Raw genomic sequence first — 12,641 nt, 5'->3', positions numbered from 1 at the left:
GTGGGTTCGAATCTCGATGAGGTGGATTTATTTTTTCCAATTTACCTAATTCTTCCAACCGCAGTATGGTCCTTTGGTCGACTCAGCCTCTAACAGATATGAGTACCAGGAATCTTCCTGTGGGGTAAAGGGAGACTGGCGCGTAAGGTTGACAATATTACCGCCATCTGCGAGCCGATTGTCTAGAGAAATTGTGGGAGTCTCGACGTCTCACAACCCTATGGGCCTTCACGGACTGTTATAGAAATAGTTTTACCTTGTTTACCTTTTTACAATTCTTTGTTTAAAATTCATAGTAGTTATATAAATTATTATCTTTTGCTTGAAATATGATTCCCTGGTTACGCTGAAACAAAAGCGCAGTATTGTGGCTCTATGAAAGACACGAGTATATACTGTCTTCTTTTTTTAGTCGTAAGCAATCGCTGCGTGCTCTTGTTTCAATCATAGGCCACTAGAGGGATATCTTGAACGTCATGTCAGCTGTCGGCAAGTATGGCGTCTGCGAACAAAGGAACATCGAAGTTTAACCACGTTTGTTATATTTTACGCATAATGAAACACTAAACTCGTGCCTAACCTCAGCGACAGGTCGTGATCTGCAGACCAGAATCTTCTTGCATCTGTGTCTGTGAGTTGCTTTCCTTTTATTTCTTTCCGTTTATTATAATTAGTATTCTATTCAGTTTAACAAAACAATTTAACGGCAATCCAAAGACATATTGTACGATAATTTTAACAGGGAAGTAAAGTTTTACATTTTGCGACAACATAAATTCAGTTGACATATTAAAATTATGTAAAAATTGAAGTTCTCACAGCAGTGGTTATGAAGAGTTCAGATTTCTTGGACATAACGCCATGTAGTCTGTTGAAAATTAACTTACGTTTCGCAGAATATGTCGTCTCCATCTTCAGAACGAAGAATAACCCAAGCAAGAAACTAGCATGAAGCACGTTGCAAGAAACGGTTTCTTGCTTATTTATTCTTCGACCCTAAAGATGAAGGCGACATGTCCCTCCGAAACGTTTATTGACTTTCAACGGTCTACAAGGCCTTATATCACAATCTCTTCATTTTAAAATTAAATTGAAACATAAATTAACAATGAGAATACTGGGCTCATGCCCGATTTTCTGTAATACGTACTTTATACCGATATTCTACACGCAGATTTAATTTAATAAAGAACGTAAATAATAACGGGACATGCACTGTAGCTGTCAGCATGATGTTCACGTTATAGGAGGGAAAGGATGTGACGTCACACACTATTTTTTATTTACAACTGTGGAACCGAATGGTCAGAAGGTTTGTAGAGTGCTCTATGCATTATTCCACACAATTGTTGCCAGATGTCACTAGTATGCATAGAAATGGACTTTCAAAAGTGTCATAAAACGGAAGAGAGAATTTGAATATGATACTAATTCCTCTGAAATTAACATTGTTTTAACATGACATTGCATTTAAATTTACTCTCTAATCGTCTTAATAATCTTAATTTAATAAGATAAAATTATTTATGAAGCCATTAATGTATGGAGTCTTTGCTACAGTCATTCGTGTAGCAATTTTTTTCTCTCATTATGATGAAACATTATAAGAAACGTCCGAAATACGTCAAGTGTCTTTATAATTATATTGTTGAAATAAAGTTAATTTTACGTTGCGTTCAACACTCGAGGCAGTTCTGTAAATTGTATTACCGTAGAGACAAGTTAAAATATGCCAGTAATGTGAAGATGATTATACGAGCAAGAACTATTTTTCTTCTATTCTTTGCCTTCACACATCCGACGTCCTCTGGCAAAGATGATAAGAAATTCGACCAGAAACCTGCCTTCCATTGCATTTGTTTTTATACGTAAGTAGGTTAAAATTTTCTTATACGAGAAACAAATTTATTTTACGGCAGCCTTTTAATTGATGCTATAAGAACTGATTCTTTGGTCCACGTCCTACCCGATGCTAAAAAAAAATTGTTGCATTTGTATCAAACGACAAATTACGTTTTATATATGTGTTTGTACGCCGACCTCAGGCCAAGTATTTTAATGTAATTAATATTATTGTATCCAATTTTATTAGTACTGCAGTTCAGTGGTGTATATATGTTGGCCATGTATTTGCCTGATGATGGCTACTAATAGCCGAAACATGTAGCAGAGCCAAACTAGGCACCGACCTTAATATAGTTGTGTTGTGATGATTTTAATAAAGAAATTAGATATTATTATAATTAACGCATACATTCAATATGATTTTGAAAGGTGTACTCAAGGTCGTCATTTTGTGTCTAATACGGGTAATCTGAACTTTATTCATTCTTATCCGTCACACTAGTAAAATAAATTACAGAATAATTGAGAGTATATTTACATATATAATACCCATAATATAATTGCATAATCATAACAAATTAAAAAAAGGCGGGGACATCACTGCGAGGACATCTGAGGACTCCAACTAACACCCCAATATTCCATTTTGACAGAAGGGACACAAGGACATGAACCATATCCTCAAGATCTTAAATATTAGACATTAATAAGATTTTAATCCAAATAATTATAAATAATTTTTTATATAAGAACTTCTAAGTACGAGTATGTATTAAGAACTTTGTAATAGTACAGAACTATTAGGCTTATATTGGACTCTGTCGATCGTGTGGGATATAGGAGACAAAAACCAGAACGTTTCGGAGACTGGATCTGTCTCCGTCCTCAGATGGATGGGGCAGGATAAACCTACTCAGTTCGGCCCGTTAGAAAGAGCTAGTTCTGTACAGCATACACCATCGTCAGTCTATTGGTAATAGTAGTTCTTGAAAATTCTGATCTTATGCTTTCTGAGGTGGTCAGCTGACCGAAACATGTAAAGGCAATGACATCTACAAATTCTATCACACCGGACGGTGTTAACAATTGTTCCATAACGAGAAATCTACATAACTAACAACAGAGGAACATTTCAGTAAAAATTGTACCATAATTAGAAGTGTTAAAATATGTGAGACATTAAAGGTAATATTTCTAGTGTCGGTTTACTTTTCATAAAAATTATATTAATTTCTTCATGTTCGCCTTTCTGTAATTAAGGCGTTACAGGAATAAGAAATGATCTGGATCTGCAGTCATGCACACCATGGCCATATGACGACACGATTTACGGTTACACTTACCAGTTGCTCAAAATATCACTTGAATAATTACGTTTTCGTATGAATTTAAGTAAACGCAATAATCACATTCTTATAAAATTGTTTATGACAATTTATCACTTGGATTAACGTAATTCTACTGACTTCCAACGCCAAATATTCTTCTCATAGTCTTCACAGCGTGCGGAAACACTACTCGAAGCAGACTGTTACGCTTCTGTTTTTCATACTTAGATAATAATTATATCAAAAACAAATTCTCTGCTTCCGGATTAATCGCTTTGTTTTTCCACTATGCTGTGTGCATGTCAGGTGTTGCTCACATATCATGTGAACGCCAGAGAAATTCGATGTTGCTCTGCGACAGATTTTGTGGACTGTATCGACTTTCTCTGTGGTCTAGTGGTCAGAGTTCCTGCCTACAGATCCAGAAGTCCCGGGTTCGATTCCCGACGCTACCAGATTTTGTAAGAAGTAGTGGGTCTGGAACGGGGTCCACTCAGCCTCGTGAGGATAATTGAGGAGCTATTTCAAGGAATTAGCGGCTCCGGTCTAGAAAACCGAGATTATCGACCACCACGTGACACCCTCTATCCGTAAAAGTTGGCACTAACTTCGCAGACAAGCGGCGGTCGCTCGGTCGGTATAATTCGCTTGCGGACTACAGGCCACGGAGTTTTTATCTTATAGAGTAATTCTTTTTTGTTTCTTATGACAATTATAATCTTAAAAATGATCCGTCCACAGTCTGTTACAATATTGTCCTTTATGTCTGTCCAAAGTATGCTTAAGAAGACACGAAAATGCCACATAAAGAAATTTTATACGGATGTTTTATATATAGAACAGAATACACAGCAAATATTTTATTTTAAGTTTTGAAATTAGTGATTACAAAAGCAGGGGGTGTGAACAAGAACTGGGTTCAGTTACTTCAGTTTATGATCTAGGCATATCCCATAACACCAGAATTAATAATAACGACGTACAAAATGCGTCCGTTGCAACGAACGTACTTTATGACGGACGTTACTGAGGACACCACACAGTTGCAGAATGCGGTGCGTAGTTTTTTGTCTGCAATGGAGCCAGAAGAAAGCGTAGCATTCGCCTGTCTTGTTTATTTCTACAACGGACGTCACGACATTCGTTACAAAGGACGCATTTTGTGTGCTAGTGTGGCCCCAGCCTAGAGTACGATTTGGCGGTGCCCAGTGCAATGGATTCGTTAAAATATGTTGCATGAAGATGGCCCTGTGTGGCCGATGAATGCAGCGCAGAAAACACAGAATGTATATACTTTTAATTATATTTTAAACATTTTAATGAACATTTTAGTGACTTAAATGTGAATTAGTGTCATCTGATTCTATATTGATATATTTGCATTGCAAGACGGAAGAAGGCTACAAGTGATGGTAGTGATTACGTTAAAGGCAGAGAATTTCTTGAACAGTTGTAGGAATATCAGCTTTTCCAGAAGGACTCTTCTACACTCAATCAGTTAGCGTAGTTCGAGTCCCGGTAGGGTGAAGAATTTTCACTTCTCCAATCGTCCAGACCGGCTCTGGGGTCCACCCAACCTCCTATACAATCGGTACTGGGGGCTCTTTCCCGGGGGTAGAGCGGCCGGGGCGTGAAGCTGACCACTCTCCTCCAACTAGTGCCGAGGTCAAGAAAATTATGATCTATACATCCACTCCCCCATACGCCTTCATTGGATAGTGCTTAATTAGTTAAGCACAGGGGCAAATTTACCTTCACCTATTTTTTCTTTTTCCTTGGCACTACAGCCCCAGTGGGCCTAGGCCTACCTCCATGAACTTCTCTGTTCACTTCGGTTTTTCTAGATCTTACACATTCGGTAGGACTCCTTGGGCGGGTGATCAGCTCGTCGCAAGGCCTCTACCTGTACACAAACACAGAAAAACGCACACACACAAACTAAACATCCATGCCCTGAGTGGGATTCGAACCCACGATCCCGGTTTCCAAGCGAGCGAAAACAGTACATGCCTTAGACCGCTCGGCTACCGTGACCGGCTACCTTCACCTTACCTTATGAAAATAACTCCGAGAATTGCGTACTGATTCTGGTGTTACAAAGAGAGCAAACGGCTCTCGGATCAGGTAGATAAAATAAAGTCAAGTTCCAGTTTTATTTGTAGAGCGTCAGCCTCCTTTTGAGACTGTGATTTGAGTGGAGCTTTGTATAGAATTAATCTACTCCCTGGCGCCACAGTACCAGACATTTTTATATACGATAAATCAAGTTGTCCTGTTCCTGAGTTAGGAAAAGCAATACCTTCCACATCTCTCATGTTCTCAGATGTTATCTGATCCGGACGTCTATTGCGCATGTGTGATGTGTGTCATAAAGCAGAGGCCCATAACCTTCTTGGCCAGAGGGCCATATTAAGAATTCAACTCGCTTTTCAAGCCGGATAATAAAGACGTTTTTGAGATACCTGAAGCAGCTTCGTAAACAACAATTTACCAGTTCTGTCTGCGCTTTTAGCGGTAAGTCTAACTCGTGTAGGAGTCTATGAATTTCCATTAAAGTATCGATTTAATAGTTTCAAGATGGCGTCAGGTGTGTAAACACTGATCAACTCTTCGCCCTGGGATGTTAACTGTCATGTGATTTCCATATCAGTCCTTTCAACTTACTGGCTGAAGTGTCTTATGCTAATTTCCTTGTCATTGTTTCCAAACGAAATGACTTCGCAGTAATAACGGAATTTATTATTTTTAGATCCCCTGAGGCGTGTCGTGGTGTACCGATTTACAACACGTCATGGTAAGACGATGCCCCCGTTTGAGGCACCGTTTCATCCTGTCGTCTGCAGGAGAACTGCGTTTCCATGCATGTGTCAACCGTTATGCACACTGAGAGATACAGTGTCCCTGAAGAGGATGTCGTTAGGCTAGCGGCAACACGTCACAGGTCGCTTGGAAGATCTCCACATAGAAGAATAACATGAAAACGAATCTGAGGAACGTAATGTGAGGGTGTGGTCTGGATTCATTCGGTTGAGAAAGACAAGCTGTTGTGAACACTGTAATGAACGGAAATTATTGTATTCTGGGATGTGATATCGTGTAACTTGGTAGGCCCTTACTAAAGTTTCAGAGGAATCTGCTATTTCTTTTTTAAGAGTATCTTCTGGGATGTGACGCCGAGTAGTCTGGTAGTTTGTTACCAGTTATTCAACTGAGCCTCTTGACCCCATTTTCAGGATAGGATATGAAGGCAGTAAGTTAACTAGACGAAACTGTTGCCTCTATCTTCAGACTATATTCTGATATGTAATGCACTGTGTATTGGTACGTCGTTAAAGTAATTTCAGAGGAACTTGCCTCAGTTTAAGGGCAATATTTGGGTATAAGTTTTTTTTAACTTGTGTGATTGATTAAAAGTTGTGCTTTAATTTTTTCATTCTTTACGTGTTTCGGTCAAAACGACCATCTTCAGAACATATAAAGAATGAAAAATTAAGAACACAAATTTTATCGATCACACTGGACAGTGGTTAAAAGTCTTATATACAGTTATTAGTGTGGCGGACCAGGATGAACCGAGATAAGTAACATTTGGCATGTGACTTCGTGTATACTGGTAATTTGTTACCAGTTACCATATGAGAATGCTGCCTGCATCTACAGGGTAGGATCCACGAGAGAACATGCTGCTTCTATCTTCAGGGTATCCTCTGATATGTGACGCTGTTTAGTGTGGTAGATGGTTACCAATGTTTTCGACTAATTTTCTGCCTCCATTCTCAGAATAACATAAAGGATGTGATACCGTATAGCCTGGTAGATGGTTTCCAGTGTTTCAACTAAGCCTGCTGCTTCTATCTTCATGGCAGGATTTGGAGGTAGTAGGGTCACCAGAGGAACGTGATGCCGCCCATCTTCAGGATGTATCCCACTATGGAGGCCCTGGTTCAATCCCAGTGTAGATGAGAAATTAATAATACTAAAGTGGAGTTTCGTGAAATGCGCGTGGGTGGCGGATGTGGACTGAGTCGACAGGATAAGCAAAGCGGTAATTCACGGTTGGGTGCCACAAAGGATAGGGAATTTCTAGAGTGGTTGAGCGACCATCAGCTCCTCAAGAATCACTCTCCTCCACGAAGTAGAGGCCACGGGGTCTCCATAAAGCAAACAGAATCCACACGTTTCATTAAGACATTTCCGTCTCTAGAATTAAGCAAATCTACTTTGTATTTTTATTCATTATAGGGAAAGAAGTGAGGGCAGGCGGTAGCGTAGTTGGTTGAGGCACTATGCTACAAGCCGGAAGGTCGCGGGTTCGATTCCCGACGAGGTGGATTTTTTTTTATATTTACCTAATCCTCCCATCCGCACTATGGCCCTGGGGTCGACTCAGCCTCTAACAGAAATGAATACTAGGAATCTTCTTGAGGGTAAAGTGCGGCCGGCGAGTAAGGTTGGCAACCTCACCGCCATCTGTGAGCCGATTGTCTAAAGAAAATGTGGGAGTCTCGACGTCTCACAACCCTATGGGCCTCCACGGCCTGTTACAGGGATATCTTTCTCTTATAAGGAACGAGGACAAAAGAATTATTGTCGTAACTTAAATTTGTTTTTACTGACAGGGGCCTCCATACTTTGACTGTCCCCGTGCCCCCACAACTGTAATCTCTACCCTGAAGTGGACATTCTTATATGGCTCTGTGTAGTGATAAATTGCAGTGCTAATATTTCACACGTCCGCGCGACTCTTTGTGTATGCTACGTTCTTCAGTGTTGCTGAAAGCTCTTTACTAGCAAATTCGGCACAAAAAATATGATGGAGTCTCCGCTTGGATGCCCCTTACTTTTAATTGTTCTTATAATGTCTGCATTCCCACTTACCGAGTGCCTTCAGTTTTTAAGCGTTTTCGATTAGAATTATAAAGGGGTAGGGCTATGTCCGTCAGTCTTGAATGAACAAGAAGAATAACATTGTGTGGGGGCATCTGTGCGGTTATGTTTCCACTTCAAAAAAAGAAAAAAAGTACCTGAACCACTGAATAGTTTCGTTTTAAAATCGATTAATTTTGTCGCTTCCCGTGAGTAATTTAAGAGTGACGTAGGACATAATTATTCCTATAACAAAAGGTTCAAAGAAGAACTTGTAGACAGATTTATCCAATGTTTACCTACGTATACACGAGAGTGAACAGAATTTGTAAATGATGCTTTATTGATTAACCTAATCCTTCCAACCGCACTATGGCCCTGGAGTCGACTCGGCCTCTAACAGAAATGAGTACCAGGAACCTTCCTGGGGGGTAAAGGGCGGCCGGCATGTAAGACTGAAAAACTATCGCCATCTGTGAGCAGACTGTCTAAAGAAAATGTGGGAGTCTCGACGTCTCACAAGCCTATGTGCCTCCACTGCCTGTTACAGGGATACCTTTACTTTTTACCTTTTTATAAAGCAGTGACAGTTTTATAAATATTTTTTTACTAGTTCATATTTTTACAGTTGATATTTGGGGAGAGCTTAGAAAATATGGTCTATAGTTACAAGATTAGGAGTTTGATTCCCGGTAATGAAAATATTTTTGATTATTTGCCAGGGCGTCAAGACCTGCTGTGCGTCACAGCCCGTCTTCTATCCAATGGCTGACGGGCTAAAGCGGCCGAAGGTGAAGCTGGCTACTCATCTCGCACCGAGATTAAGAATACTTGGAGTTATATTTCCGTTTCCCACAAGCCGGAAAGTCGCAGGTACGATTTCCGACGAGATTATTGGAATTTTCACTACATCCTTGGGGCCGACTCAGGTTTAGGTTATCGAGAGGGCTCTGACGGAAAGTACGACGAAGTACGCAGTCTGTTAACTCAACAGTTGCTGTCTTATGGTTATATAAATTCAGCCCTCGTCGTCCCGAGTAGCACGTAATTTCATATACCCAGCAAAATGACAGATGGCAGTAAGATACTCCGTAACAAGAAGATTACTGTAACTGGATGCTAACATCATTATGAAACAAGTATTTCTATACAAATTTTAATTTTACGGTTATTATCTCACGTTCACGAATAACATGTTTATGGTGTCAGTCCCTTTTCTTCTGCTTTGTGCCTGTAATTCGTACACTTCCCTGCAGCTGGTATCATAAGCCGCAAGGGGGACGGTTAATGGGGTCTCGGTTACCCATCCGAATATTGCTTCAGGCTCAGACAGCCGCCAGCCATATAATAATGTTCAGTGATTAGTTTGTATCCTGACTGTACGTTTCCGGGTTGGTAGCTACTAACAACTCTCCGGATGAAATCAAGGATAACGCGAGACTTTCATTATTAGATTAGAAGAACATTAGCGCCCATACAAAATATCAAAGCTGATTGTCAAATTAATGTCATAGAAGTAACGGTAACAGGCCGTGAAGACCCATAGGGTTGTGAGACGTCGAGGCTCCAATATTTTATAGATAATCAGCTCACAGATGGCGGTGAGGTTATCAGCCTTACGCTCCGGCCGTCCTTTACCCCACAGGAAGATTCCTGGTACTCATTTCTGTTAGAGGCTGAGTCGACCCCAGGGCCATAGTGCGGATGAAAGGATTAGGTCAATTGAAAAAATCCATTGACCACATCGGGACTTGAACCCGCGACCTTCCGGCTTTTAGCATAGCCCCTCAACCAACTACACTACCGCATGCCCCGATGCAAAATTATAGTTAGCATATTTTAATCTTTAGGCCTTTAGTCAGGATACGAGATGACTGTTCTGAACAGAACGGTAGCGAGCATACCGGAAAATAACCTGCTCTTTATTTCTACATGAATAAAATTTTGATATGTTGCTGTCGTTCACAAATGTCTGAAAAACATTATGAACACAGTTTAAATTCTCATGGGCTGGCTATTGCTCTCAGATATTAAGCACATAGACGAAGAAACGAGCACTTTTATGTCTCGTGTAAAAAAGAAAACGCATGCCGCCATATTGCCAGCAGCGTATGCGAGCAATATCTTGATATTCACAAAACTGAACATGCCCTAATGCCAGGTTAGGGCACAGCCTCTACGTCAGGGAGAAATTAACAAGTTAATTTATTGTAATTTGGGGTTCCACATACTCGCAGGCAACAAACTTAGCACTGAAAACCCAAAATTTGGGAGGCACCAGAGAAAAAATATGGAAATATTATAACTACAGCTTTCAAATGCTGTCATTCTAAAATTAATAGCTTATGGATATACTTTTCTAAGTACTTATTTGCTTCTGTGATGAGAGAATTCGTACGAAAGTAAAAATGCTCCCAGTTGTAAGAATTGTTGGACTGAGACGATCAGGATCTTGATTTAGATAAATTGCTCTAAGCATTATATCACTGTCTTCTTGGAACAGGGATGAGAAAATTAGGGCCCACGGAGCTATCGTAAATTTTCACCTAGAATATTGTTTTCAGTTCTTATAAATATGTTTTAAAATTTCAATATAAAGAACTATAATTTTGCCTGTCGTTATGTATGTGCTTGAAACTTTGTTTCTGACCTTAAGGGAGGAACATAGACTGCGGGTGTTTGAGAACAGGGTGTTGAGGGGAATATTTTGACCGAAGAGGGATGAAGTGACAGGAGGTTGGAGAAAACTGCATAATGAGGAGCTTCATAACTTGTACTCTTCTCCAAGTATAATTAGAATGATCAAGTCAAGAAGGGTGAGGTGGGCAGGGGGGGAATGGGGGAGACGAGGAATGTAATGTAGGATTTTGGTGGGAAACCAGAAGGAAAGAGACCACTAGGAAGACCTAGACGTAGGTGCGAGGACAATATTAAGAAGGATGGTAGAGTGATAGGATGGGATGGTATGGACTGCATTGATCTGTCTCAGGATAGCGACCAGCGGGTGACTCTTTTGAATACGGTAATAAACCTTCGGGCGTCACGTCACAATATGTTACTCTACTTAACAGATCTTGGCTACGTCTAACATAACCTGTTTATAGATTGCTGGGTGAGAAAAGGCAAAGTTATCCCTGTGCTTAATTAATTAAGCACTATGACATGAAGATGTATAGGGGAAGGGATATATAGATCCACATATTCTTGACCTCGGCATTAGTTGGAGATCAGTGGTCAGCTTCACGAACTGGCCGATTTACTCCCTGGAAAAGAGCCCCGGTGCATTTTGGAGGATGGGTGGGCTTCAGAACCGATTTTGACATCATGGAAGGGAGAAGAATATTGCCCCATCTCAGACTGGAACTCTTGACCCATCGGCCGTTGAGCCCGTGGCCGTTCATCATACCGACTACGCTATTCAGGTTCCAATTTACAGATTGCTTCTAAACAATATTACGAACCCGAAAAGTTGGGGGGGGGGGCACCATGCTACAAGCCGAGGTCGCGGGTTCAAGTCCCGATGAGGTCATAGGATTTTTTTCAATTGACATAATCCTTCCAGCCGCACTACGGCCCTGTGGTCGGCTCAGCCTCTAACAGAAATGAGTACCAGGAATTAATTAAATAATTTTTCTGGGGAGTAGAGCGCGGCCGGCGCGTAGGGCTGACAACCTTACCGCCATCTGTGAGCCGATTGTCTAGATAATGTGAGACCCTCAACGTCTCACAACCTTATGGGCCTTCACGGCCTGGTACATGGATAGCTTTACTTTTTTACTTACCCGAAAAGTGTAACCGTAAATTTCCTAATTTTATAACGTGAATTTCGACAACTTTCCCGCACATATCTGACGCACATACAGCAGTATAAATACAATTATTCAAGGGAGTAGTGTTAATCCTCAGAAAATGAGAGTTTTAAGCGAAACTCTTTTAATACATGGCTCTTTTAACGCACCATAAAAATGTTTAGGAAAAAAGTTACTACCGTAAAAATTATTGCAACACTCAGCTGGTATTAAACCGCCTGCTTTTATGCTACCGAAATAACTTCATCTCTGTTAACGAGAGCCTGTTCTCAGGGTTCTCTCCTGAGTCAAATCCCTCACGTTCCTTTACATACTCCTTCCTTAACATGCATTTTAATAATCTCCTCCAACTCATGTCTTGCAAGAAACATTTTCCTTCCAGGATTTCGGAAACAGATTTTGATCGAACCATTTATTTTCCACATGTGCCGTAACCCGCCGCCTATATAATCAGCCTTGACCTATTCACCGAGATAATACTAGATACCAAATAGGGATTACAGAAGAAAGAATAAAATAAGTCTTCAATTGATTAACTAATTAATAGTGTGAACGAAAGCATGTCTAAAAATACATATATTTGTCTTAAGTTTTACATTTAATGATTTCGGTTTATGCACCTTCATACACAGAAATACAGTTCTTTCTTTTTTTTCCCCCTTGGCACTACAGCCCCAGTGGGCCTAGGCCTACCTCCATGAACTTCTCCGTTCACTTCGGTTTTTCTAGATCTTACATTCGGTAGGACTCCTTGGGAGAGGGATCAGCTCGTCGCAAGGCCTCTACCTGTACA

At 40.5% G+C, this 12,641-nt stretch overlaps 1 long non-coding RNA gene across 1 annotated transcript; it reads left to right on the top strand.

Moving 5' to 3' along the window:
- The first annotated feature begins 496 nt into the window (after positions 1–496).
- LOC117282838 lies at positions 497–6,606 on the top strand. Its single transcript, XR_004513743.1, has 3 exons — positions 497–631; positions 5,497–5,687; positions 5,923–6,606. It is a non-coding gene; the product is annotated as an uncharacterized LOC117282838 (long non-coding RNA).
- Positions 6,607–12,641: the final 6,035 nt, after the last annotated feature.

Source organism: Cryptotermes secundus, unplaced genomic scaffold (genome assembly GCF_002891405.2).
Source record: "Cryptotermes secundus unplaced genomic scaffold, Csec_1.0 scaffold493, whole genome shotgun sequence".
In the NCBI taxonomy this organism is placed as follows: domain Eukaryota; kingdom Metazoa; phylum Arthropoda; class Insecta; order Blattodea; family Kalotermitidae; genus Cryptotermes; species Cryptotermes secundus.
This window is presented reverse-complemented; position numbering and strand designations above follow the sequence as displayed.